A 24307-nucleotide genomic window follows, 5' to 3' on the forward strand; every position below is an offset into this window, starting at 1 on the left:
AGGTGGGGATTGAGGGATATGGAGAGATGTTGAGTAGGTGGGGATTGAGGGAAATGGGGAGGAGGTGGGTGGGTGGGGATTGAGGGAAATGAGGAGGTGGGTAGATGGGGATTGAGGGATATGGGGAGAAGGTGGGTGGGTGGGGATTGAGGGAAATGAGGAGGTGGGTAGATGGGGATTGAGGGATATGAGGAGGTGGGTAGGTGGGGATTGAGGGATATGAGGAGGTGGGTAGGTGGGGATTGAGGGATATGGGGGAGGAGGTGGATAGGTGGGGATTGAGGGATATGAGGTGGTGGGTAGGTGGGGATTGAGGGATATGGGGGTGAAGGTGCGTAGGTGGGGATTGAGGGATATGAGGAGGTGGGTAGGTGGGGATTGAGGGATATGGGGGAGGAGGTGGATAGGTGGGGATTGAGGGATATGAGGTGGTGGGTAGGTGGGGATTGAGGGATATGGGGGTGAAGGTGCGTAGGTGGGGATTGAGGGATATGAGGAGGCGCTGGGTAGGTGGGGATTGAGGGATATGGGGAGCAGGTGGGTAGGTGGGAATTGAGGGATATGGGAAGAAGGTGGGTGGGTGGGGATTGAGGGATATGAGGAGGTGGGTAGGTGGGGATTGAGGGATATGGGGGAGGAGGTGGATAGGTGGGGATTGAGGGATATGAGGTGGTGGGTAGGTGGGGATTGAGGGATATGGGGGTGAAGGTGCGTAGGTGGGGATTGAGGGATATGAGGAGGCGCTGGGTAGGTGGGGATTGAGGGATATGGGGAGCAGGTGGGTAGGTGGGAATTGAGGGATATGGGAAGAAGGTGGGTGGGTGGGGATTGAGGGATATGGGGGAGAAGGTGGGTGGGTGAGGATTGAGGGATATGGGGCTAATGTGCGTGTGTGGGGATTGAGGGATATGGGGGAGAAGGTAGGTCGGTGGGGATTGAGGGATATGGGGAGGAGGTGGGTAGGTGGGGATTGAGGGATATGGGGAGGAGGTGGGTAGGTGGGGATTGTGGGATATGGGGAGGAGGTGGGTAGGTGGGGATTGAGGGATATGGGGCGGATGTGGGTGGGTAGGGATTGAGGGATATGGGGAGAAGGTGGGTGGGTAGGGATTGAGGGATATGGGGAGAAGGTGGGTGGGTGGGGATTGAGGGATATGGGGAGGAGGTGGGTGGGTGGGGATTGAGGGCTATGGGGAGGAGGTGCGAGGGGATTGAGGGATATTGGGAGAAGGGAGTAGGTGGGGTTTGAGGGATATGGGGAGGAGGTGGGTCAGTGGGGATTGAGGGATATGGGGAGGAAGGTAGGTGGGGATTGAGGGATCAGGGGAGAAGGTGGGTAGGTGGGGATTGAGGGAAATGGGGAGGAAGGTAGGTGGGGATTGAGGGATCAGGGGAGAAGGTGCGTAGGTGGGGATTGAGGGAAATGGGGAGGAGGGGGGTGGGTGGGGATTGGGGGATATGGGGGAGAAAGTGGGCAGGTGGGGATTGAGGGATATGAGGTGGTGGGTGGGTGGGGATTGAGGGATATGGGGAGGAGGTGGGTAGGTGGGGATTGAGGGATATGGGGGAGAAAGTGGGTAGGTGGGGATTGAGGGATATGGGAAGAAGGTGGGTGGGTGGGGGTTGAGGGATATGGGAGGAGGTGGGTAGGTGGGGATTGAGGGATATGGGGAGAAGGTGGGTAGGTGGGGATTGAGGGATATGGCGGAGAAAGTGGGTAGGTGGGGATTGAGGGATATGGGAAGAAGGTGGGTGGGTGGGGGTTGAGGGATATGGGAGGAGGTGGGTAGGTGGGGATTGAGGGATAAGGGGAGGAGGTGGGTAGGTGGGGATTGTGGGATATGGGGAGGCGGTGGGTAGGTGGGGATTGAGGGAAATGGGGAAAGGTGAGGAGGTGGGGATTGAGGGATATGGGGAGAAGGTGGGTAGGTGGGGATTGAGGGATATGGGGAGAAGGTGGGTAGGTGGGGATTGAGGGATATGGGGAGAAGGTGGGTAGGTGGGGATTGGGGGATATGGGGAGCAGGTGGGTAGGTGGGGATTGAGGGAAATGGGGAAAGGTGAGTAGGTGGGGATTGAGGGATATGGGGAGTAGGTGGGTAGGTGGGGATTGAGGGATATGGGGAGAAGGTGGGTAGGTGGGGATTGTGGGATATGGGGAGCAGGTGGGTAGGTGGGGATTGAGGGAAATGGGGAAAGGTGAGTAGGTGGGGATTGAGGGATCTGGGGAGAAGGTGGGTAGGTGGGGATTGAGGGATATGGGGAGAAGGTGGGTAGGTGGGGATTGAGGGATATGGGGAGAAGGTGGGTAGGTGGGGATTGGGGGATATGGGGAGCAGGTGGGTAGGTGGGGATTGAGGGAAATGGGGAAAGGTGAGTAGGTGGGGATTGAGGGATATGGGGAGAAGGTGGGTAGGTGGGGATTGAGGGATATGGGGAGGTGGGTAGGTGGGGATTGAGGGATATGGGGGAGGAGGTGGATAGGTGGGGATTGAGGGATATGAGGTGGTGGGTAGGTGGGGATTGAGGGATATGGGGGTGAAGGTGCGTAGGTGGGGATTGAGGGATATGAGGAGGCGCTGGGTAGGTGGGGATTGAGGGATATGGGGAGCAGGTGGGTAGGTGGGAATTGAGGGATATGGGAAGAAGGTGGGTGGGTGGGGATTGAGGGATATGAGGAGGTGGGTAGGTGGGGATTGAGGGATATGGGGGAGGAGGTGGATAGGTGGGGATTGAGGGATATGAGGTGGTGGGTAGGTGGGGATTGAGGGATATGGGGGTGAAGGTGCGTAGGTGGGGATTGAGGGATATGAGGAGGCGCTGGGTAGGTGGGGATTGAGGGATATGGGGAGCAGGTGGGTAGGTGGGAATTGAGGGATATGGGAAGAAGGTGGGTGGGTGGGGATTGAGGGATATGGGGGAGAAGGTGGGTGGGTGAGGATTGAGGGATATGGGGCTAATGTGCGTGTGTGGGGATTGAGGGATATGGGGGAGAAGGTAGGTCGGTGGGGATTGAGGGATATGGGGAGGAGGTGGGTAGGTGGGGATTGAGGGATATGGGGAGGAGGTGGGTAGGTGGGGATTGTGGGATATGGGGAGGAGGTGGGTAGGTGGGGATTGAGGGATATGGGGCGGATGTGGGTGGGTAGGGATTGAGGGATATGGGGAGAAGGTGGGTGGGTAGGGATTGAGGGATATGGGGAGAAGGTGGGTGGGTGGGGATTGAGGGATATGGGGAGGAGGTGGGTGGGTGGGGATTGAGGGCTATGGGGAGGAGGTGCGAGGGGATTGAGGGATATTGGGAGAAGGGAGTAGGTGGGGTTTGAGGGATATGGGGAGGAGGTGGGTCAGTGGGGATTGAGGGATATGGGGAGGAAGGTAGGTGGGGATTGAGGGATCAGGGGAGAAGGTGGGTAGGTGGGGATTGAGGGAAATGGGGAGGAAGGTAGGTGGGGATTGAGGGATCAGGGGAGAAGGTGCGTAGGTGGGGATTGAGGGAAATGGGGAGGAGGGGCGTGGGTGGGGATTGGGGGATATGGGGGAGAAAGTGGGCAGGTGGGGATTGAGGGATATGAGGTGGTGGGTGGGTGGGGATTGAGGGATATGGGGAGGAGGTGGGTAGGTGGGGATTGAGGGATATGGGGGAGAAAGTGGGTAGGTGGGGATTGAGGGATATGGGAAGAAGGTGGGTGGGTGGGGGTTGAGGGATATGGGAGGAGGTGGGTAGGTGGGGATTGAGGGATATGGGGAGAAGGTGGGTAGGTGGGGATTGAGGGATATGGGGGAGAAAGTGGGTAGGTGGGGATTGAGGGATATGGGAAGAAGGTGGGTGGGTGGGGGTTGAGGGATATGGGAGGAGGTGGGTAGGTGGGGATTGAGGGATAAGGGGAGGAGGTGGGTAGGTGGGGATTGTGGGATATGGGGAGGCGGTGGGTAGGTGGGGATTGAGGGAAATGGGGAAAGGTGAGGAGGTGGGGATTGAGGGATATGGGGAGAAGGTGGGTAGGTGGGGATTGAGGGATATGGGGAGAAGGTGGGTAGGTGGGGATTGAGGGATATGGGGAGAAGGTGGGTAGGTGGGGATTGGGGGATATGGGGAGCAGGTGGGTAGGTGGGGATTGAGGGAAATGGGGAAAGGTGAGTAGGTGGGGATTGAGGGATATGGGGAGAAGGTGGGTAGGTGGGGATTGAGGGATATGGGGAGAAGGTGGGTAGGTGGGGATTGGGGGATATGGGGAGCAGGTGGGTAGGTGGGGATTGAGGGAAATGGGGAAAGGTGAGTAGGTGGGGATTGAGGGATCTGGGGAGAAGGTGGGTAGGTGGGGATTGAGGGATATGGGGAGAAGGTGGGTAGGTGGGGATTGAGGGATATGGGGAGAAGGTGGGTAGGTGGGGATTGGGGGATATGGGGAGCAGGTGGGTAGGTGGGGATTGAGGGAAATGGGGAAAGGTGAGTAGGTGGGGATTGAGGGATATGGGGAGAAGGTGGGTAGGTGGGGATTGAGGGATATGGGGAGAAGGTGGGTAGGTGGGGATTGGGGGATATGGGGAGCAGGTGGGTAGGTGGGGATTGAGGGATATGGGGAGCAGGTGGGTAGGTGGGGATTGAGGGATATGGGGAGAAGGTGGGTAGGTGGGGATTGAGGGATATGGGGAGGAGGTGGGTAGGTGGGGATTGAGGGATATGGGGAGAAGGTGGTTATGTGGGGATTGAGGGATATGGGGAGGAGGTGGGTAGGTGGGGATTGAGGGATATGGGGAGAAGGTGGTTATGTGGGGATTGAGGGAAATGGGGAGGAGGTGGGTGGGGATTGAGGGATACGGGGAGAATGTGGGTAGGTGGGGATTGAGGGAAATGGGGAGAAGGTGGATAGGTGCTGATTGAGGGACATGGGGAAAGGTGGGTAGGTGGGGATTGAGGGAAATGGGGAGGAGGTGGGTGGGTGGGGATTGAGGGAAATGGGGAGAAGGTGGGTAGGTGGGGATTGAGGGAAATTGGGAGAAGGTGGGTAGGTGGGGATTGGGGGATATGTGGAGGAGGTGGGTGGGTGGGGATTGGGGGATATGTGGAGGAGGTGGGTGGGTGGGGATTGAGGGAGATGGGGAGAAGGTGGGTAGGTGGGGATTGAGGGATATGGGGAAAGGTAGGTAGGTGGGGATTGTGGGAAACGGGGAGGAGGTGGGTGGGTGGGGATTGAGGGAGATGGGGAGAAGGTGGGTGGGTGGGGATTGAGGGAAATGGGGAGAAGGTGGGTAGGTTGGGTGCAGGGAAATGGGGAGAAGGTGGGTAGGTGGGGATTGAGGGATATGGGGAGAAGGTGGGAAGGTGGGGATTGAGGGATATGGGGAGAAGGTGGGTAGGTTGGGTGCAGGGAAATGGGGAGAAGGTGGGTAGGTGGGGATTGAGGGATATGGGGAGAAGGTGGGTAGGTGGGGATTGAGGGATATGGGGAGAAGGTGGGTAGGTGGGGATTGGGGGATATGGGGAGATGGTGGGTAGGTGGGGATTGAGGGATATGGGGAGAAGGTGGGTAGGTGGGGATTGGGGGATATGGGGAGAAGGTGGGTAGGTGGGGATTGAGGGATATGGGGAGAAGGTGGGTAGGTGGGGATTGGGGGATATGGGGAGAAGGTGGGTAGGTGGGGATTGAGGGATATGGGGAGAAGGTGTGCAGGTGGGGATTGGGGGATATGGGGAGGAGGTGGGTAGGTGGGGATTGAGGGATATGGGGAGAAGGTGGGCAGGTGGGGATTGAGGGAAATGGGGATAGGATGGGTAGGTGGGGATTGAGGGATATGGGGAGAAGGTGGGTAGGTGGGGATTGAGGGATATGGGGAGAAGGTGGGTAGGTGGGGATTGAGGGATATGGGGAGAAGGTGGGCAGGTGGGGATTGGGGGATATGGGGAGAAGGTGGGTAGGTGGGGATTGAGGGATATGGGGAGGAGGTGGGTAGGTGGGGATTGGGGGATATGGGGAGAAGGTGTGTAGGTGGGGATTGAGGGATATGGGGAGGAGGTGGGTAGGTGGGGATTGGGGGATATGGGGAGAAGGTGGGTAGGTGGGGATTGAGGGATATGGGGAGGAGGTGGGTAGGTGGGGATTGAGGGATATGGGGAGAAGGTGGGTAGGTGGGGATTGAGGGATATGGGGAGAAGGTGGGTAGGTGGGGATTGGGGGATATGGGGAGAAGGTGGGTAGGTGGGGATTGAGGGATATGGGGAGAAGGTGGGTAGGTGGGGATTGAGGGATATGGGGAGAAGGTGGGTAGGTGGGGATTGAGGGATATGGGGAGAAGGTGGGTAGGTGGGGATTGAGGGATATGGGGAGAAGGTGGGTAGGTGGGGATTGGGGGATATGGGGAGAAGGTGGGTAGGTGGGGATTGAGGGATATGGGGAGAAGGTGGGTAGGTGGGGATTGGGGGATATGGGGAGAAGGTGTGCAGGTGGGGATTGGGGGATATGGGGAGAAGGTGGGTAGGTGGGGATTGGGGGATATGGGGAGAAGGTGTGTTGGTGGGGATTGAGGGATATGGGGAGGAGGTGGGTAGGTGGGGATTGAGGGATATGGGGAGGAGGTGGGTAGGTGGGGATTGGGGGATATGGGGAGAAGGTGTGTAGGTGGGGATTGAGGGATATGGGGAGGAGGTGGTAGGTGGGGATTGAGGGATATGGGGAGGAGGTGGGTAGGTGGGGATTGGGGGATATGGGGAGAAGGTGTGTAGGTGGGGATTGAGGGATATGGGGAGGTGGGGGGTAGGTGGGGATTGAGGGATATGGGGAGGAGGTGGGTAGGTGGGGATTGGGGGATATGGGGAGAAGGTGTGTAGGTGGGGATTGAGGGATATGGGGAGGAGGTGGGTAGGTGGGGATTGGGGGATATGGGGAGAAGGTGGGGAGGTGGGAATTGAGGGATATGGGGAGGAGGTGGGTAGGTGGGGATTGAGGGATATGGGGAGAAGGTGTGTAGGTGGGGATTGAGGGATATGGGGAGGAGGTGGGTAGGTGGGATTGGGGGATATGGGGAGAAGGTGTGTAGGTGGGGATTGAGGGATATGGGGAGGAGGTGGGTAGGTGGGGATTGGGGGATATGGGGAGAAGGTGGGTAGGTGGGGATTGAGGGATATGGGGAGAAGGTGGGTAGGTGGGGATTGAGGGATATGGGGAGAAGGTGGGTAGGTGGGGATTGGGGGATATGGGGAGAAGGTGGGTAGGTGGGGATTGAGGGATATGGGGAGAAGGTGGGTAGGTGGGATTGAGGGATATGGGGAGAAGGTGGGTAGGTGGGGATTGGGGGATATGGGGAGGAGGTGGGTAGGTGGGGATTGGGGGATATAGGGAGAAGGTGGGTAGGTGGGGATTGAGGGATATGGGGAGAAGGTGGGTAGGTGGGGATTGAGGGATATGGGGAGAAGGTGTGCAGGTGGGGATTGAGGGATATGGGGAGAAGGTGGGTAGGTGGGGATTGGGGGATATGGGGAGAAGGTGGGTAGGTGGGGATTGAGGGATATGGGGAGAAGGTGGGTAGGTGGGGATTGGGGGATATGGGGAGAAGGTGGGTAGGTGGGGATTGAGGGATATGGGGAGGAGGTGGGTAGGTGGGGATTGAGGGATATGGGGAGAAGGTGGGTAGGTGGGGATTGGGGGATATGGGAAGATGGTGGGGAGGTGGGGATTGAGGGATATGGGGAGAAGGTGGGTCGGTGGGGATTGAGGGATACGGGGAGAAGGTGGGTAGGTGGGGATTGAGGGATATGGGGAGAAGGTGGGTCGGTGGGGATTGAGGGATATGGGGAGAAGGTGTGTAGGTGGGGATTGAGGGATATGGGGAGAAGGTATGCAGGTGGGGATTGGGGGATATGGGGAGAAGGTGGGTAGGTGGGGATTGAGGGATATGGGGAGAAGGTGGGTAGGTGGGGATTGAGGGATATGGGGAGAAGGTGGGTAGGTGGGGATTGGGGGATATGGGGAGATGGGGATTGAGGGATATGGGGAGAAGGTGGGTAGGTGGGGATTGGGGGATATGGGGAGAAGGTGGGTAGGTGGGGATTGGGGGATATGGGGAGAAGGTGTGTTGGTGGGGATTGAGGGATATGGGGAGAAGGTGGGTAGGTGGGGATTGAGGGATATGGGGAGAAGGTGGGTAGGTGGGGATTGGGGGATATGGGGAGAAGGTGTGTTGGTGGGGATTGAGGGATATGGGGAGAAGGTGTGTAGGTGGGGATTGGGGGATATGGGGAGAAGGTGTGTAGGTGGGGATTGAGGGATATGGGGAGAAGGTGGGTAGGTGGGGATTGGGGGATATGGGGAGATGGTGGGGAGGTGGGGATTGAGGGATATGGGGAGAAGGTGGGTAGGTGGGGATTGAGGGATATGGGGAGAAGGTGGGTAGGTGGGGATTGGGGGATATGGGGAGAAGGTGGGTAGGTGGGGATTGAGGGATATGGGGAGAAGGTGGGTAGGTGGGGATTGGGGGATATGGGGAGATGGTGGGTAGGTGGGGATTGAGGGATATGGGGAGAAGGTGGGTAGGTGGGGATTGAGGGATATGGGGAGATGGTGGGGTGGATGGGGATTGAGGGATATGGGGAGAAGGTGGGTAGGTGGGGATTGAGGGATATGGGGAGAAGGTGGGTAGGTGGGGATTGAGGGATATGGGGAGAAGGTGGCTGGGTGGGGATTGAGGGATATGGGGAGAAGGTGGGTAGGTGGGGATTGAGGGATATGGGGAGAAGGTGGGTAGGTGGGGATTGGGGGATATGGGGAGAAGGTGGGTAGGTGGGGATTGAGGGATATGGGGAGAAGGTGTGTAGGTGGGGATTGAGGGATATGGGGAGAAGGTGGGTAGGTGGGGATTGAGGGAAATTGGGAGAAGGTGGGTAGGTGGGGATTGGGGGATATGGGGAGGAGGTGGGTAGGTGGGGATTGAGGGAAATTGGGAGAAGGTGGGTAGGTGGGGATTGGGGGATATGTGGAGGAGGTGGGTAGGTGGGGATTGGGGGATATGGGGAGAAGGTGTGTAGGTGGGGATTGAGGGATATGGGGAGAAGGTGGGTAGGTGGGGATTGGGGGATATGGGGAGATGGTGGGAGGTGGGGATTGAGGGATATGGGGAGATGGTGGAGAGGTGGGGATTGAGGGATATGGGGAGAAGGTGGGTAGGTGGGGATTGAGGGATATGGGGAGAAGGTGGGTAGGTGGGGATTGGGGGATATGGGGAGAAGGTGTGTAGGTGGGGATTGAGGGATATGGGGAGAAGGTGTGTAGGTGGGGATTGAGGGATATGGGGAGAAGGTGTGTAGGTGGGGATTGAGGGATATGGGGAGAAGGTGGGTAGGTGGGGATTGAGGGATATGGGGAGAAGGTGGGTAGGTGGGGATTGGGGGATATGGGGAGAAGGTGGGTAGGTGGGGATTGGGGGATATGGGGAGATGGTGGGTAGGTGGGGATTGAGGGATATGGGGAGAAGGTGGGTAGGTGGGGATTGGGGGATATGGGGAGATGGTGGGTAGGTGGGGATTTAGGGATATGGGGAGAAGGTGGGTAGGTGGGGATTGGGGGATATGGGGAGAAGGTGTGTAGGTGGGGATTGAGGGATATGGGGAGAAGGTGGGTAGGTGGGGATTGAGGGATATGGGGAGAAGGTGGGTAGGTGGGGATTGGGGGATATGGGGAGAAGGTGGGTAGGTGGGGATTGAGGGATATGGGGAGAAGGTGGGTCGGTGGGGATTGAGGGATATGGGGAGAAGGTGGGTGGGTGGGGATTGAGGGATATGGGGAGAAGGTGGGTGGGTGGGGAATTGAGGGATATGGGGAGAAGGTGGGTAGGTGGGGATTGAGGGATATGGGGAGAAGGTGGGTAGGTGGGGATTGAGGGATATGGGGAGAAGGTGGGTGGGTGGGGATTGAGGGATATTGGGAGAAGGTGGGTAGGTGGGGATTGAGGGATATGGGGAGAAGGTGGGTAGGTGGGGATTGAGGGATATGGGGAGAAGGTGGGTGGGTGGGGATTGAGGGATATGGGGAGATGGTGGGTAGGTGGGGATTGAGGGATATGGGAGAAGGTGGGTGGGTGGGGATTGAGGGATATGGGGAGAAGGTGGGTAGGTGGGGATTGTAGGATATGGGAGAAGGTGGGTGGGTGGGGATTGAGGGATATGGGGAGACGGAGGGTAGGTTGGGATTGAGGGATACGGGGAGATGGTGGGTAGGTGGGGATTGAGGGATATGGGGAGAAGGTGGGTAGGTGGGGATTGAGGGATATGGGGAGAAGGTGGGTGGGTGGGGATTGAGGGATATGGGGAGAAGGTGGGTAGGTGGGGATTGAGGGAAATTGGGAGAAGGAGGGTAGGTGGGATTGGGGATATGGGGAGAAGGTGGGTAGGTGGGGATTGAGGGAAATTGGGAGAAGGTGGGTAGGTGGGGATTGGGGGATATGTGGAGGAGGTGGGTAGGTGGGGATTGAGGGATTTGGGAGAAGGTGGGTAGGTGGGGATTGGGTGATATGGGGAGAAGGTGGGTAGGTGGGGATTGATGGGATATGTGGAGGAGGTGGGTAGGTGGGGATTGAGGGATTTGGGGAGAAGGTGGGTAGGTTGGGATTGAGGGATATGGGGAGAAGGTGGGTAGGTGGGGATTGAGGGATATGGGAGAAGGTGTGCAGGTGGGGATTGGGGGATATGGGGAGGAGGTGGGTAGGTGGGGATTGATGGATATGGGGAGAAGGTGGCTAGGTGGGATTGGGTGATATGGGGAGAAGGTGGGTAGGTGGGGGATTGAGGGATATGGGGAGGTGGTGTGTAGGTGGGGATTGAGGGATATGAGGAGGAGGGTAGGTGGGGATTGAGGGATATGAGGAGGAGGTGGGTAGGTGGGGATTGAGGGATATGAGGAGGAGGTGGGTAGGTGGGGATTGAGGATATGAGGAGGAGGTGGGTAGGTGGGGATTGAGGGATATGAGGAGGAGGTGGGTAGGTGGCGTTGAGGGATATGTGGAGGAGGTGGGTGGGTCGGGATTGAGGGATATGAGGAGAACGTTGGTAGGTGGGGATTGAGGGAAATGGGAGAAGGTGGGTAGGTGGGGATTGAGGAAATGGGGAGAAGGTGGGTAGGTGGGGATTGAGGGAAATGGGGAGATGGTGGGTAGGTGGGAATTGAGGGATATGGGGAGAAGGTGGGTATGTGGGATTGAGGGAAATGGGGAGAAGGTGGGTATGTGGGGATTGAGGGAAATGGGGAGAAGGTGGGTATGTGGGGATGAGGGAAATGGGGAGAAGGTGGGTTAGGTGGGGATTGAGGGAAATGGGGAGAAGGTGGGGATTGAGGGAAATGGTGAGGAGGTGGGTGGTTGGGGATTGAGGGATGTGGGGAGAAGGTGTGCAGGTGGGGATTGCGGGAAATGGGGAGATGGTGGGTAGGTGGGGATTGAGGGATATGGGGAGGAGGTGGGTGGTTGGGGATTGAGGGATATGGGGAGAAGGTGGGTAGGTGGGGATTGAGGGAAATGGGGAGATGGTGGGTAGGTGGGGATTGAGGGAAATGGGGAGAAGGTGGTAGGTGGGGATTGAGGGATAGAGGAGAAGATGTGTCAGGTGGGGATTGGAAGATATGGGGAGGAGGTGGGTAGGTGGGATTGAGGATATGAGGAGAAGGTGGGTAGGTGGGGATTGAGGGATATGAGGAGGTGGGTAGGTGGGGATTGAGGGATATGAGGAGGAGGTGGGTAGGTGGGGATTGAGGGATATGAGGAGGAGGGTAGGTGGGGATTGACGGATATGGGGAGGTGGTAAGTGAGGTCGAGGGATCTGGTGCAATTAACAATGCTTCTGTTCTGGGTTTGAACAGGGGGCTCTCCAGACAAGAGGCAGAGACAGGAGCCAAGAAACTGGTGATGCCCATAAAATAAACGACCAAACGCCTACAGAGAATATCTCGACTACTTTCACAAGACCAGTAATCTGTTAACCAACATATCGAGTACCGGAATGATTATGTGCAGTGAACATCATCAGGCCCAAGCTACATATTGGGTGTCTTGACTCTGAAGTTTCCATCTCATCGAGTGTAATAGTAATTTCGAACACTGCATAGCCTCTCCGTGTGGTTCAAAGATTAATCATTAATCTCTCTGTTTCAAATCCTTTGCCGTAAATCAACAAAAATTCTATTTCAATGCTCTGCATCTCAGCACGAAGCCAAGCTTCAACTGCCCATTTCTTCATTACCAGTCTCAGGTGACAATGCCGTCTGCTGCCCCCCGTGTCTTAACTCGCACCAACGTCCCTCACTGACCTACACTGGCTTCTGGTCCGACAACACGTTGAGTTCAAAATTCTTTGGTCACCTGTTCACCTGTGCAAATATAGAATAACAGATAACCGGGAGTGAGATACAGACTGGAATCTAATCGAGGGGTTCGGTGGTTTATATATAGAATAACAGATACCCAGGAGTGAGTTACAGACTGGAATCTAATCGAGGGGTTCGGGGGGGTTTATATATAGAATAACAGATACCAGGGAGTGAGTTACAGACTGGAATCTAATCGAGGGGTTCGGTGGTTTATATATAGAATCACAGATACCCGGGAGTGAGTTACAGACTGGAATCTAATCGAGGGGTTCGGGCGGTTTATATATAGAATAACAGACACCCGGGAGTGAGTTACAGACTGGAATCTAATCGATGGGTTCGGGGGGTTTATATATAGAATAACAGATACCCGGGAGTGAGTTACAGACTGGAATCTAATCGAGGGGTTCGGGGGGTTTCTATTTAGAATAACAGCTACCCGGGAGTGAGTTACAGACTGGAATCTAATCGGGGGGTTCGGGGGGTTTATATATAGAATAACAGATACCCCGGGAGAGTGTTACAGACTGGAATCTAATCGAGGGGTTCGGGGGGTTTATATATAGAATAACAGATACCCGGGAGTGAGTTACAGACTGGAATCTAATCGAGGGGTTCGGGGGGTTTCTATTTAGAATAACAGCTACCCGGGAGTGAGTTACAGACTGGAATCTAATCGGGGGGTTCGGGGGGTTTATATATAGAATAACAGATACCCGGGAGTGAGTTACAGACTGGAATCTAATCGAGGGGTTCGGGGGGGTTTATATATAGAATAACAGATACCCGGGACAGAGTTACAGACTGGAATCTAATCGAGGGGTTCGGGGGGTTTCTATTTAGAATAACAGCTACCCGGGAGTGAGTTACAGACTGGAATCTAATCGAGGGGTTCGGGGGGTTTATATATAGAATAACAGCTACCTGGGAGTGAGTTACAGACTGGAATCTAATCGAGGGGTTCGGGGGGTTTATATATAGAATAACAGCTACCCGGGAGTGAGTTACAGACTGGAATCTAATCGAGGGGTTCGGGGGGTTTATATATAGAATAACAGATACCCGGGAGTGAGTTACAGACTGGAATCTAATCGAGGGGTTCAGGGATGGTTTATATATAGAATAACAGATACCGGGGAGTGAGTTACAGACTGGAATCTAATCGAGGGATTCGGGGGGTTTATATATAGAATAACAGATGCCCGGGAGTGAGTTACAGACTGGAATCTAATCGAGGAGTTTGGGGGGTTTATATATCGAATAACAGATACCCGGGAGTGATTTGCAGACTGGAATCTAATCGAGGGGTTCGGGGGGTTTATATATAGAATAACAGATACCGGGGAGTGAGTTACAGACTGGAATCTAATCGAGGGGTTCGGGGGGTTTATATATAGAATAACAGATACCCGGGAGTGAGTTACAGACTGGAATCTAATCGAGGGGTTTGGGGGGTTTATATATAGAATAACAGATACCCGGGAGTGAGTTACAGACTGGAATCTAATCGAGGGTTTCGGGTGGTTTATATATAGAATAACAGATACCCAGGTGTGAGTTACAGTCTGGAATCTAATCGAGGGGTTTCGGGGTGTTTATATATAGAATAACAGATACCCGGGAGTGAGTTACAGACTGGAATCTAATCGTGGGGTTTGGGGGGTTTATATATAGAATAACAGATACCCGGGAGTGAGTTACAGACTGGAATCTAATCAAGGGGTACGGGGAGGTTTATAGATAGAATAACAGATACCCGGGAGTGAGTTACAGACTGGAATCTATTCGAGGGGTTCGGGGGGTTTATATATAGAATAACAGATACCCAGGAGTGAGTTACAGACTGGAATCTAATCGAGGGGTTCGGGGGGGTTTATATATAGAATAACAGATACCCGGGAGTGAGATACAGACTGGAATCTAATCGAGGGGTTCGGGGGGGTTTATATATAGAATAACAGATACCCGGGAGTGAGTTACAGACTGGAATCTAATCGAGGGGTTCGGGGGGTTTATATATAGAATAACAGATACCCGGGAGTGAGTTACAGACTGGAATCTATTCGAGGGGTTCGGGGGGTTTATATATGGAATAACAGATACCCGGGAGTGAGTTACAGACTGGAATCTAATCGAGGGGTTCGGGAGGTTTATATGTAGAATAACAGATACCCAGGAGTGAGTTACAGACTGGAATCTAATCGAGGGGTTCGGGGGGTTTATATATAGAATAACAGATACCCGGGAGTGAGATACAGACTGGAATCTAATCGAGGGGTTCGGGGGGGTTTATATACAGAATAACAGATACCCGGGAGTGAGATACAGACTGGAATCTAATCGAGGGGTTCGGGGGGGTTTATATATAGAATAACAGATACCCGGGAGTGAGTTACAGACTGGAATCTAATCGAGGGGTTCGGGGGGGGTTTATATATAGAATAACAGATACCCGGGAGTGAGTTACAGACTGGAATCTAATCGAGGGGTTCAGGGATGGTTTATATATAGAATAACAGATACCCGGGAGTGAGTTACAGGCTGGAATCTAATCGAGGGGTTCGGGGGGGTTTATATATAGAATAACAGATACCCGGGAGTGAGATACAGACTGGAATCTAATCTAGGCGTTAGGGCTGTTTGTACATTCATTCGCTGATATTTCCGGTGGTTTGTAAAGCTCGTAGCTGTGAGGTTAAGATGAAGGTGTAACAGTTATGATCTCAAAGTTGCTGTGTTGTTTCACAGTATTCTCTGTTGAGGTTTGTAGGCTGTGTACAGTAATGGTTTGCCTCAGCGGCACACAGAGTGCATTGCGCAGACCGTACATTAACCCCTGCACTGTGAGACACAGCGTGGAGTCTGCAGCTTTTCACTCAATGCAAGCGATCAGCGCCTGCCGATACCCTGCACGAGCCCATTTACAAAGATTTACAATCTGAAAAGCACACGGTGCAGAATGTAACAGTGGAACTGTGGTTCCCTTACTCAGTTCAAAGAACCTGCCTTCAACGGACCAAAATCGGAGTTTTCATTTCTAGAAACTTTGCTCGTCTCTCTCTCTCTCACATCTTTTTCATCATTCTGTGTCTTATCTTTCTATTTCACTTGCTGTCTCTCAGGTCTCCCTCACTACCCAGTCTCTCTCTCTCCCCATCCCCGTCACTCTCTCTCTGTCTCTCTCTCTACTTCTCATTCCCTTTCTCTCCCTCTCCCCCAGTCTCTTCTCTTTCCATGTCCCTCTCTCCCTCTCTCTGATTTCAGTCCCTGCCTCTCTGTCCCATGGCCCGTGTGACTGCAGTTGGGGTTGTTCAGTGTTAATTGAGAGCTGGTTTATGTGACACAGTGTTTGATGGGGACAGTGTAGAGGAAGATTTACTCTGTATCTAACCCCGTGCTGTACCTGTCCTGGGAGTGTTTGATGGGGGACAGTGTAGAGGGAGCTTTACTCTGGATCTAACCCCCGTACTGTACCTGTCCTGGGAGTGTTTGATGGGGGACAGTGTAGAGGGAGCTTTACTCTGGATCTAACCCCCGTACTGTACCTGTCCTGGGAGTGTTTGATGGGGGACAGTGTAGAGGGAGCTTTACTCTGGATCTAACCCCCGTACTGTACCTGTCCTGGGAGTGTTTGATGGGGGACAGTGTAGAGGGAGCTTTACTCTGTATCTAACCCCCGTGCTGTCCCTGTCCTGGGAGTGTTTGATGGGGACAGTGTAGAGGGAGCTTTACTCTGTATTTTTTTTTTTTAGAGATACAGCACTGAAACAGGCCCTTCGGCCCACCGAGTCGGTGCCGACCATCAACCACCCATTTATACTAATCCTACACTAATCCCATATTCCTACCACATCCCCACCTGTCCCTATATTTCCCTGCCACCTACCTACACTAGGGGCAATTTATAATGGCCAATTAACCTATCAACCAGCAAGTCTTTGGCATGTGGGAGGAAACCGGAGCACCCGAAGGAAACCCACGCAGACACAGGGAGAACTTGCAAACTCCACACAGGCAGTACCCAGAATTGAACCCGGGTCGCTGGAGCTGTGAGGCTGGGGTGCTAACCACTGTGCCACTGGAACCATGGTTTTCTTGAAGTGTTGAAGAGGCAGCGTTATTGGTTGAGAGCCATCAACCTGGATTCCAGGAGTGGGTGAGGCAGCCAGTGGAGATATGGCTGGGTGGGAGAATCATCAATGGGTTCCGCTACTCAACAGGGAATGACCCCATTCTCCAAACACCGGAGGGACCAGCAGGTCCCAAGTACGTCCGTCCCGAAAACTGGCGATCTGGCCCTTGCTGCTTTGTGGGATCTTGCTGACCGCCAATCGGCTGTCCAGTTTCCTGAGTGCCAGCAGTGAACACGCTATCCGAATTAGTTTCACTGCCTGTCACAGTGCCCCGGGACATCCCGAGGGCTGCGGAAAACCAAGACTATTCTTGTTTCACCGCCGACCACCCCCCCACCCATTCATTCAGCTGCTCTCAATGCGTCTACTGGACCTCCAGAACAGTAGATTGGATACCCGCAGGCGCGCTTGGCTGTGTGCTGCTTCTGTCGTTTCAGCTCCAAGCTCAATGCGAAACCATTACACGACAGTTAGCAATAACAGGAAACTCAGCGATTGTACACCCAACCCACACCCCTGTGTCAACTCCAGAGATTAGTAACTTCTCCGTGGGTAGTCTCCCTCGCTGTCTCTGTCTCTCTCTTTCTCTCTCCCTCTCCTCTCTCTCTCATGAAATATATTTTCCTCTTTCACGGTCAGCCAGGAGGCTCCAGGTGCCTCGCGGTCACCAGCGCGCATTGCGGGGAGCTGCTGCAGACCCCACACGTCTGACCCCCACCGACCTCTCAGCTCGCAGACCTGGGGTCAAAACCAGAACCCTGACCGGGGCGGGGAGGTGGGGCGATGGGTCAGGCACAGACCCAGCGACTCAGTGCCGTTAGTTAGCTGGTTTCGTAACGAGTGAGGGTGCGGAGAGGGTAGTGTGTGGTATGGAGGGTGTGGTTGACTCTGTAGCATTTCGGTAAGAAAAGTGATATTGGGTAATTGTTAGTGAGCAGTGGAGATGCGTGTTGGTTACAGATTGTGGTGAAAAAAAACCCTGTCAATGCATACTCGTGACGCCGATTGTGTTCGATGCCGAATGTTTCCTGATTTTGCACTTTGGTCACGCCACACTGTTCACTTCACTGCTTTGTACAAGACTGCAGAGGCTGTGCTACCACTTACAACTACATTCCAGTCTGTAACTCACTCCCGGGTATCTGTTATACTATATATAAACCCCGAACCCCTCGATTAGATTCCAGTCAGTAACTCACTCCCGGGTATCTGTTATTCTATATATAAACCCCCCGAACCCCTCGATTAGATTCCAGTCAGTAACTCACTCCCGGGTATCTGTTATTCTATATATAAACCCCCCGAACCCCTTGATTAGATTCCAGTCTGTCACTCACTCCCGGGTATCTGTTATTCTATATATGAACCCCCCGAACCCTTCGATTAGATTCCAGTCAGTAACTCACTCCCAGGTATCTGTTATTCTATATATGAACCCCCCGAACCCCTCGATTAGATTCCAGTCAGTAACTCACTCCCGGGTATCTGTTATTCTATATATAAACCCCCCGAACCCTTCGATTAGATTCCAGTCTGTAACTCACTCCCGGGTATCTGTTATTCTATATATAAACGACCCCGAACCCCTCGATTAGATTCCAGACTGTAACTCACTCCCGGGTATCTGTTATTCTATATATAAACCCCCAGAACCCCTCGATTAGATTCCAGTCTGTAACTCACTCCCGGGTATCTGTTATTCTATATATAAACCCCCCGAACCCCTCGATTAGATTACAGTCTGTAACTCACTCCCGGGTATCTGTTATTCTATATATAAACCCCCCCGAACCTCTCGATTAGATTCCAGTCTGTAACTCACTCCCGGGTATCTGTTACTCTATATATAAACCCCCCGGACCCCTCGATTAGATTCCAGTCTGTAACTCACTCCCGGGTTTCTGTTATTCTATATATAAACCCCCCCGAACCCCTCGATTAGATTCCAGTCTGTAACTCACTCCCGGGTATCTGTTATTCTATATATAAACCCCCCCGAACCCCTCGATTAGATTCCAGTCTGTAACTCACTCGCGGGTATCTGTTATTCTATATATAAACCACCCGAACCCCTCGATTAGATTCCAGTCTGTAACTCACTCCCGGGTATCTGTTATTCTATATATAAACCTCCCCCGAACCCCTCGATTAGATTCCAGTCTGTAACTCACTCCCGGGTATCTGTTATTCTATATATAAACCACCCGAACCCCTCGATTAGATTCCAGTCTGTAACTCACTGCCGGGTATCTGTTATTCTATATATAAACCTCCCCGTACCCCTCGATTAGATTCCAGTCTGTAACTCACTCCCGGGTATCTGTTATTCTATATATAAACCCCCCCGAACCCCTCGATTAGATTCCAGTCTGTAACTCACTCCCGGGTATCTGTTATTCTATATATAAACCACCCGAACCCCTCGATTAGATTCCAGTCTGTAACTCACTCCCGGGTATCTGTTATTCTATATATAAACACCCCGAACCCCTCGATTAGATTCCAGTCTGTAACTCACTCCCGGGTATCTGTTATTCTATATATAAACCCCCCGGACCCCTCGATTTGATTCCAGTCTGTAACTCACTCCCGGGTATCTGTTATTCTATATATAAACCCCCGGACCCCTCGATTAGATTCCAGTCTGTAACTCACTCCCGGGTATCTGTTATTCTATATATAAACCCCCCGAACCCCTCGATTAGATTCCAGTCTGTAACTCGCTCCCAGGTATCTGTTATTCTATATATAAACCCCCCGGACCCCTCAATTTGATTCCAGTCTGTAACTCACTCCCGGGTATCTGTTATTCTATATATAAACCCCCCGGACCCCTCGATTTGATTCCAGTCTGTAACTCACTCCCGGGTATCTGTTATTCTATATATAAACCCCCCCCCGAAGCCCTCGCTTAGATTCCAGTCTGTAACTCACTCCCGGGTATCTGTTATTCTATATATAAACCCCCCGAAGCCCTCGCTTAGATTCCAGTCTGTAACTCACTCCCGGGTATCTGTTATTCTATATATAAACCCCCCGGACCCCTCGATTAGATTCCAGTCTGTAACTCACTCCCGGGTTTCTGTTATTCTATATATAACCCACCCCGAACCTCTCGATTAGATTCCAGTCTGTAACTCACTCCCAGGTATCTGTTATTCTACATATAAAACCCCCGAACCTCTCGATTAGATTCCAGTTTGTAACTCACTCCCGGGTATCTGTTATTCTATATATAAACTGCCCCCCCGATCCCCTCGATTAGATTCCAGTCTGTAACTCACTCCCAGGTATCTGTTATTCTATATATAAAACCCCCCGAATCCCTCGATTAGATTCCAGTCTGTAACTCACTCCCGGGTATCTGTTATTCTATATATAAACACCCCGAACCCCTCGATTAGATTCCAGTCTGTAACTCACTCCCGGGTATCTGTTATTCTATATATAAACCCCCCGGACCCCTCGATTTGATTCCAGTCTGTAACTCACTCCCGGGTATCTGTTATTCTATATATAAACCCCCCCCCCGAAGCCCTCGCTTAGATTCCAGTCTGTAACTCACTCCCGGGTATCTGTTATTCTATATATAAACCCCCCGAACCCCTCGATTAGATTCCAGTCTGTAACTCACTCCCAGGTATCTGTTATTCTATATATAAACCCCCGAACCCCTCGATTAGATTCCAGTCTGTAACTCACTCCCGGGTTTCTGTTATTCTATATATAACCCACCCCGAACCCCTCGATTAGATTCCAGTCTGTAACTCACTCCCGGGTATCTGTTATTCTATATATAAACCCCCCCGAACCCCTCGATTAGATTCCAGTCTGTAACTCACTCCCGGGTATCTGTTATTCTATATATAAACCCCCCGAACCCCTCGATTAGATTCCAGTCTGTAACTCACTCCCGGGTATCTGTTATTCTATATGTAAACCTCCCGAATCCCTCGATTAGATTCCAGTCTGTAACTCACTCCCGGGTATCTGTTATTCTATATATAAACACCCTGAACCCCTCGATTAGATTCCAGTCTGTAACTCACACCCGGGTATCTGTTATTCTATATATAAACCCCCGAACCCCTCGATTAGATTCCAGTCTGTAACTCACTCCCGGGTATCTGTTATTCTATATATAAACCCCCCCGAACCCCTCGATTAGATTCCAGTCTGTAACTCACTTAGTGCAAGTCTTTTGAACACACCAGGTGATCTGCGAGTCTCTCTGCCAAACCGCATCAATTGTTTTTTATCCCTTCACTGGCTTCCCACGATCACACCTCATTAAAGTCTTTTTCGATAAAATACATACCAGGCTGTAGTCACTAATGCATCTTATTTCGTCTCTCGCTGTCTCTTCTATCAGACACACGCCAATTACCTGGATCAATCACACAGAGCCAGATCAATAATCTCATTGGCACACCCCATATTAGATTGAAGCGTTTGGCACGGTCGGCAAGACCGGGCGGCTGAGGAGGGCTGGTGCAGCAATGTCACGAGCAGCGTGACCAACCAAATGGGATTTTCTGTTCACTTCCCCAAGTATCTGTCCACAGAGCAGAGTACACCAAACTGACTCCAGTTCCTCAACAAAAAGTGCCCCAACTTTCCAACTCCTCCACACCTCCTTTGGAGAGAGAAAGAGATGGAGAGAGCGAGAGAAAAAGAGAAGCAAAGAGACTGAGGGAGACCGAGAAAGAGACGGAGAGAAAATAATCAGAAAGACATTTTAAAAAGACCAAGCAAACCTGAATTTCTCTAGCACCTTTCCCCACCTCAGGACATCCCGAAGGGCCTCACAGACAATGAGGTACTTTTTTTTTGTGAGCTCACTGTTGTAATGTCGGAAACGCAACAGGCAATTTGCGCACAGGAAGATCCCACATACAGCAATGTGATAATGACCCAGATCATCTGGGTTTTTTTTTAGTGATGTTGGTTGATGGATAAATATTGTCCCCAGAACACCGGGGAGAACTCCCCCCCTGCTCTTCTTCCAAATAGTGGCCGTGGGATCTTTTACACCCACCTGAGAGGGCAGACGGGGGCCTCGGTTTAATGTCTCATCTGAAAGATGGCACCTCCGACAGTGCAGCACTCCCTGAGTACTCACCCTCCAACAGTGCAGCACTCCCTCAATACTGACCCTCCGACAGTGCAGCACTCCCTCTGTACTGACCCTCCGACAGGGCAGCACTCCCTCAGTACTGACCCTCCGACAGTGCAGCACTCCCTCAGTACGGACCCTCCGACAGTGCAGCACTCCCTCTGTACTGACCCTCCGACAGGGCAGCACTCCCTCAGTACTGACCCTCCGACAGTGCAGCACTCCCTCAATACTGACCCTCCGACAGTGCAGCACTCCCTCTGTACTGACCCTCCGACAGTGCAGCACTCCCTCAATACTGACCCTCCGACAGTGCAGCACTCCCTCTGTACTGACCCTCCGACAGTGCAGCACTCCCTCAATACTGACCCTCCGACAGTGCAGCACTCCCTCTGTACTGACCCTCCGACAGTGCAGCGCTCCCTCAGTACTGACCCTCCGACAGTGCAGCGCTCCCTCAGTACGGACCCTCCGACAGTGCAGCACTCCCTCAATACTGACCCTCCGACAGTGCAGCGCTCCCTCAATACTGACCCTCCAACAGTGCAGCACTCCCCCAGTACTGACCCCCCACAGTACTGACCCTCCGACAATGCAGCACTCCCTCAGTACTGACCCTCCGACAGGGCAGCGCTCCCTCAGTACTGACCCTCCGACAGTGCAGCACTCCCTCAGTACTGACCCACCGACAGGGCAGCGCTCCCTCAGTACTGACCCTCCGACAGTGCAGCACTCCCTCAGTACTGACCCTCCGACAGTGCAGCATTCCCTCAGTACTGACTCCCCTCAGTACTGACCCTCCGACAGGGCAGCGCTCCCTCAGTACTGACTCCCCTCAGTACTGACCCTCCGACAGTGCAGCACTCCCTCAGTACTGACCCTCCGACAGTGCAGCACTCCCTCAGTACTGACCCTCCGACAGTGCAGCACTCCCTCAGTACTGACCCTCCGACAGTGCAGCACTCCCTCAGTACTGATATTGGGAGGAGTATCAGTCTGAATTCAGGGGTTCAGTTGGAACTGACTACGTTTTCAATCCATGTTTAACGAGAGGAGGATCTTGTGGGAAAGTTTTGGGGAAGTGGAATCTTTCAGTCTCTTAGCAGGGTATTTTACGGCACAGAAAGAGGTCATTAGCCCATCATCTGGGTCCGGTGAGGGAGGACTTGCACATTGTCGCCTGCCGTGCTCTAAAAATCTCTGTGATGAAAGGTTCCAGACCCGAAACGTTAACTGTGTTTCTCTCTTCACAATTCCTGCTGAGTCTTTCCAGCACTTTCTGCTTTTTAAACATTTTTTTTTTATATTCAATCCGTTCTGCATCTGTCAGGTTGATGTTTCCACCAATTCCGGGCAGATGCCAGTGAGCACAAAACGCCAAAGGGTCAGAACCGAGTCCCCTCTGCACTCTCAGCCCGAAATAAACCCGGGACGTCCCAAACACGAACCAACTGCTCCCAGCTCAATCGCACACTTTTTTTCTATGTAAAAAAAAAAACCACTCGCCAACTCTTAAAAGTCACTAAAAGACACAAATCTACCGCAGGTCGAACTTTTCATTTTTATAACGGAGAAAAGTTTTGCCAAAGTTTTGGCGAAACTTTTTCTCCCTCTGCTTGAACTGATGCAGGCTGGTTTTGATAATTTAAAAGTTCTTTTTTTATTTTATATTTTTTTTGCAATGAATTTGATACTTACACGTCTTCCCCCTTTCTCTGAAAGTTTGAATGAATTTTCCCCCAAAGGTCTGCCAGTTACAGCGTCAGCTCAATGTCTGATTCAGCTCAACTCTTTCTTTCTCACCCCTGTGTGCAACCGTCAGTCACCACCTACATCTTTCTGAAAGGTGTGTTCTGCAGCTGGAGGAGGTGGGGGTAAATGTTGGACCCGCCTTCCACACACACACACACACACACACACACCATATTGTAAAACATTGTCAATTTTCCACTATAACTGGGACTGAAATTTGGAATTCAGTTTTACTTCCCCCCCCATTGACTTTATCCTGTGATGAGAGTGGAGAGAATAAAACCCCAAATTCCATTTCTCCTGCACCTTCCCCCTAACTCACTACCTCCTCGGAACGTCCGAAAGCCCCCCTCACACACAACGAAGGACTTTATTTGAAGCGCGCTCGCTGTTTGTAATGTAGGAAACGCAGCAATTTACACACAGCAAGATCCCACAAACAGCCATGTGATAATGACCCAGATCATCTAGTTTTTTTTTACTGATGTCGGTTGAGGGATAAATATTGTCCCCAGGAGACCGGGGAGAACTCCACCCCCCCCCCCCCCACCCCGCTCTTCTTCCAAATAGGGGCGGGGGGATCTTTTACACCCACCTGAGAGGGCAGGCGGGGGCCTCGGTTTAATGTCTCATCTGAAAAACGGCACCTCCGACAGTGCGGCACTCCCTCAGTACTGACCCTCCAACAGTGCAGCACTCCCTCAGTACTGACCCTCCGACAGTGCGGCACTCCCTCAGTACTGACACTCCGACAGTGCAACACTCCCTCAGTACTGACTCTCCGACAGTGCAGCACTCCCTCAGTACTGACCCTCCGACAGTGCAGCACTCTCTCAGTACTGACCCTCCGACAGTGCGGCACTCCCTCAGTACTGACCCTCCGACAGTGCAGCACTCCATCAGTACTGACCCTCTGACAGTGCAACACTCCCTCAGTACTGACCCTCCGACAGTGC

General features: G+C 52.9%; 1 protein-coding gene across 1 annotated transcript in view; it reads right to left on the reverse strand.

The window, feature by feature from the left end:
• Positions 1-23418, reverse strand: part of LOC137352897 (zinc finger and BTB domain-containing protein 7A-like) — a 36327-nt gene extending 12909 nt beyond the window's left edge. Inside the window, exons 1-3 of the mRNA XM_068018743.1 lie at positions 23298-23418; positions 20802-20870; positions 12291-12350 (exon numbers count right to left, since the gene is read on the reverse strand). The gene's annotated coding sequence lies outside the window, so the exon portion shown is untranslated. The remainder of the gene's footprint in view (positions 1-12290; positions 12351-20801; positions 20871-23297) is intronic.
• Between the last annotated feature and the right edge of the window lie 889 nt (positions 23419-24307).

The sequence above is a fragment of the Heterodontus francisci genome, chromosome 39 (genome assembly GCF_036365525.1).
Source record: "Heterodontus francisci isolate sHetFra1 chromosome 39, sHetFra1.hap1, whole genome shotgun sequence".
Taxonomy (NCBI): Eukaryota; Metazoa; Chordata; class Chondrichthyes; order Heterodontiformes; family Heterodontidae; genus Heterodontus; species Heterodontus francisci.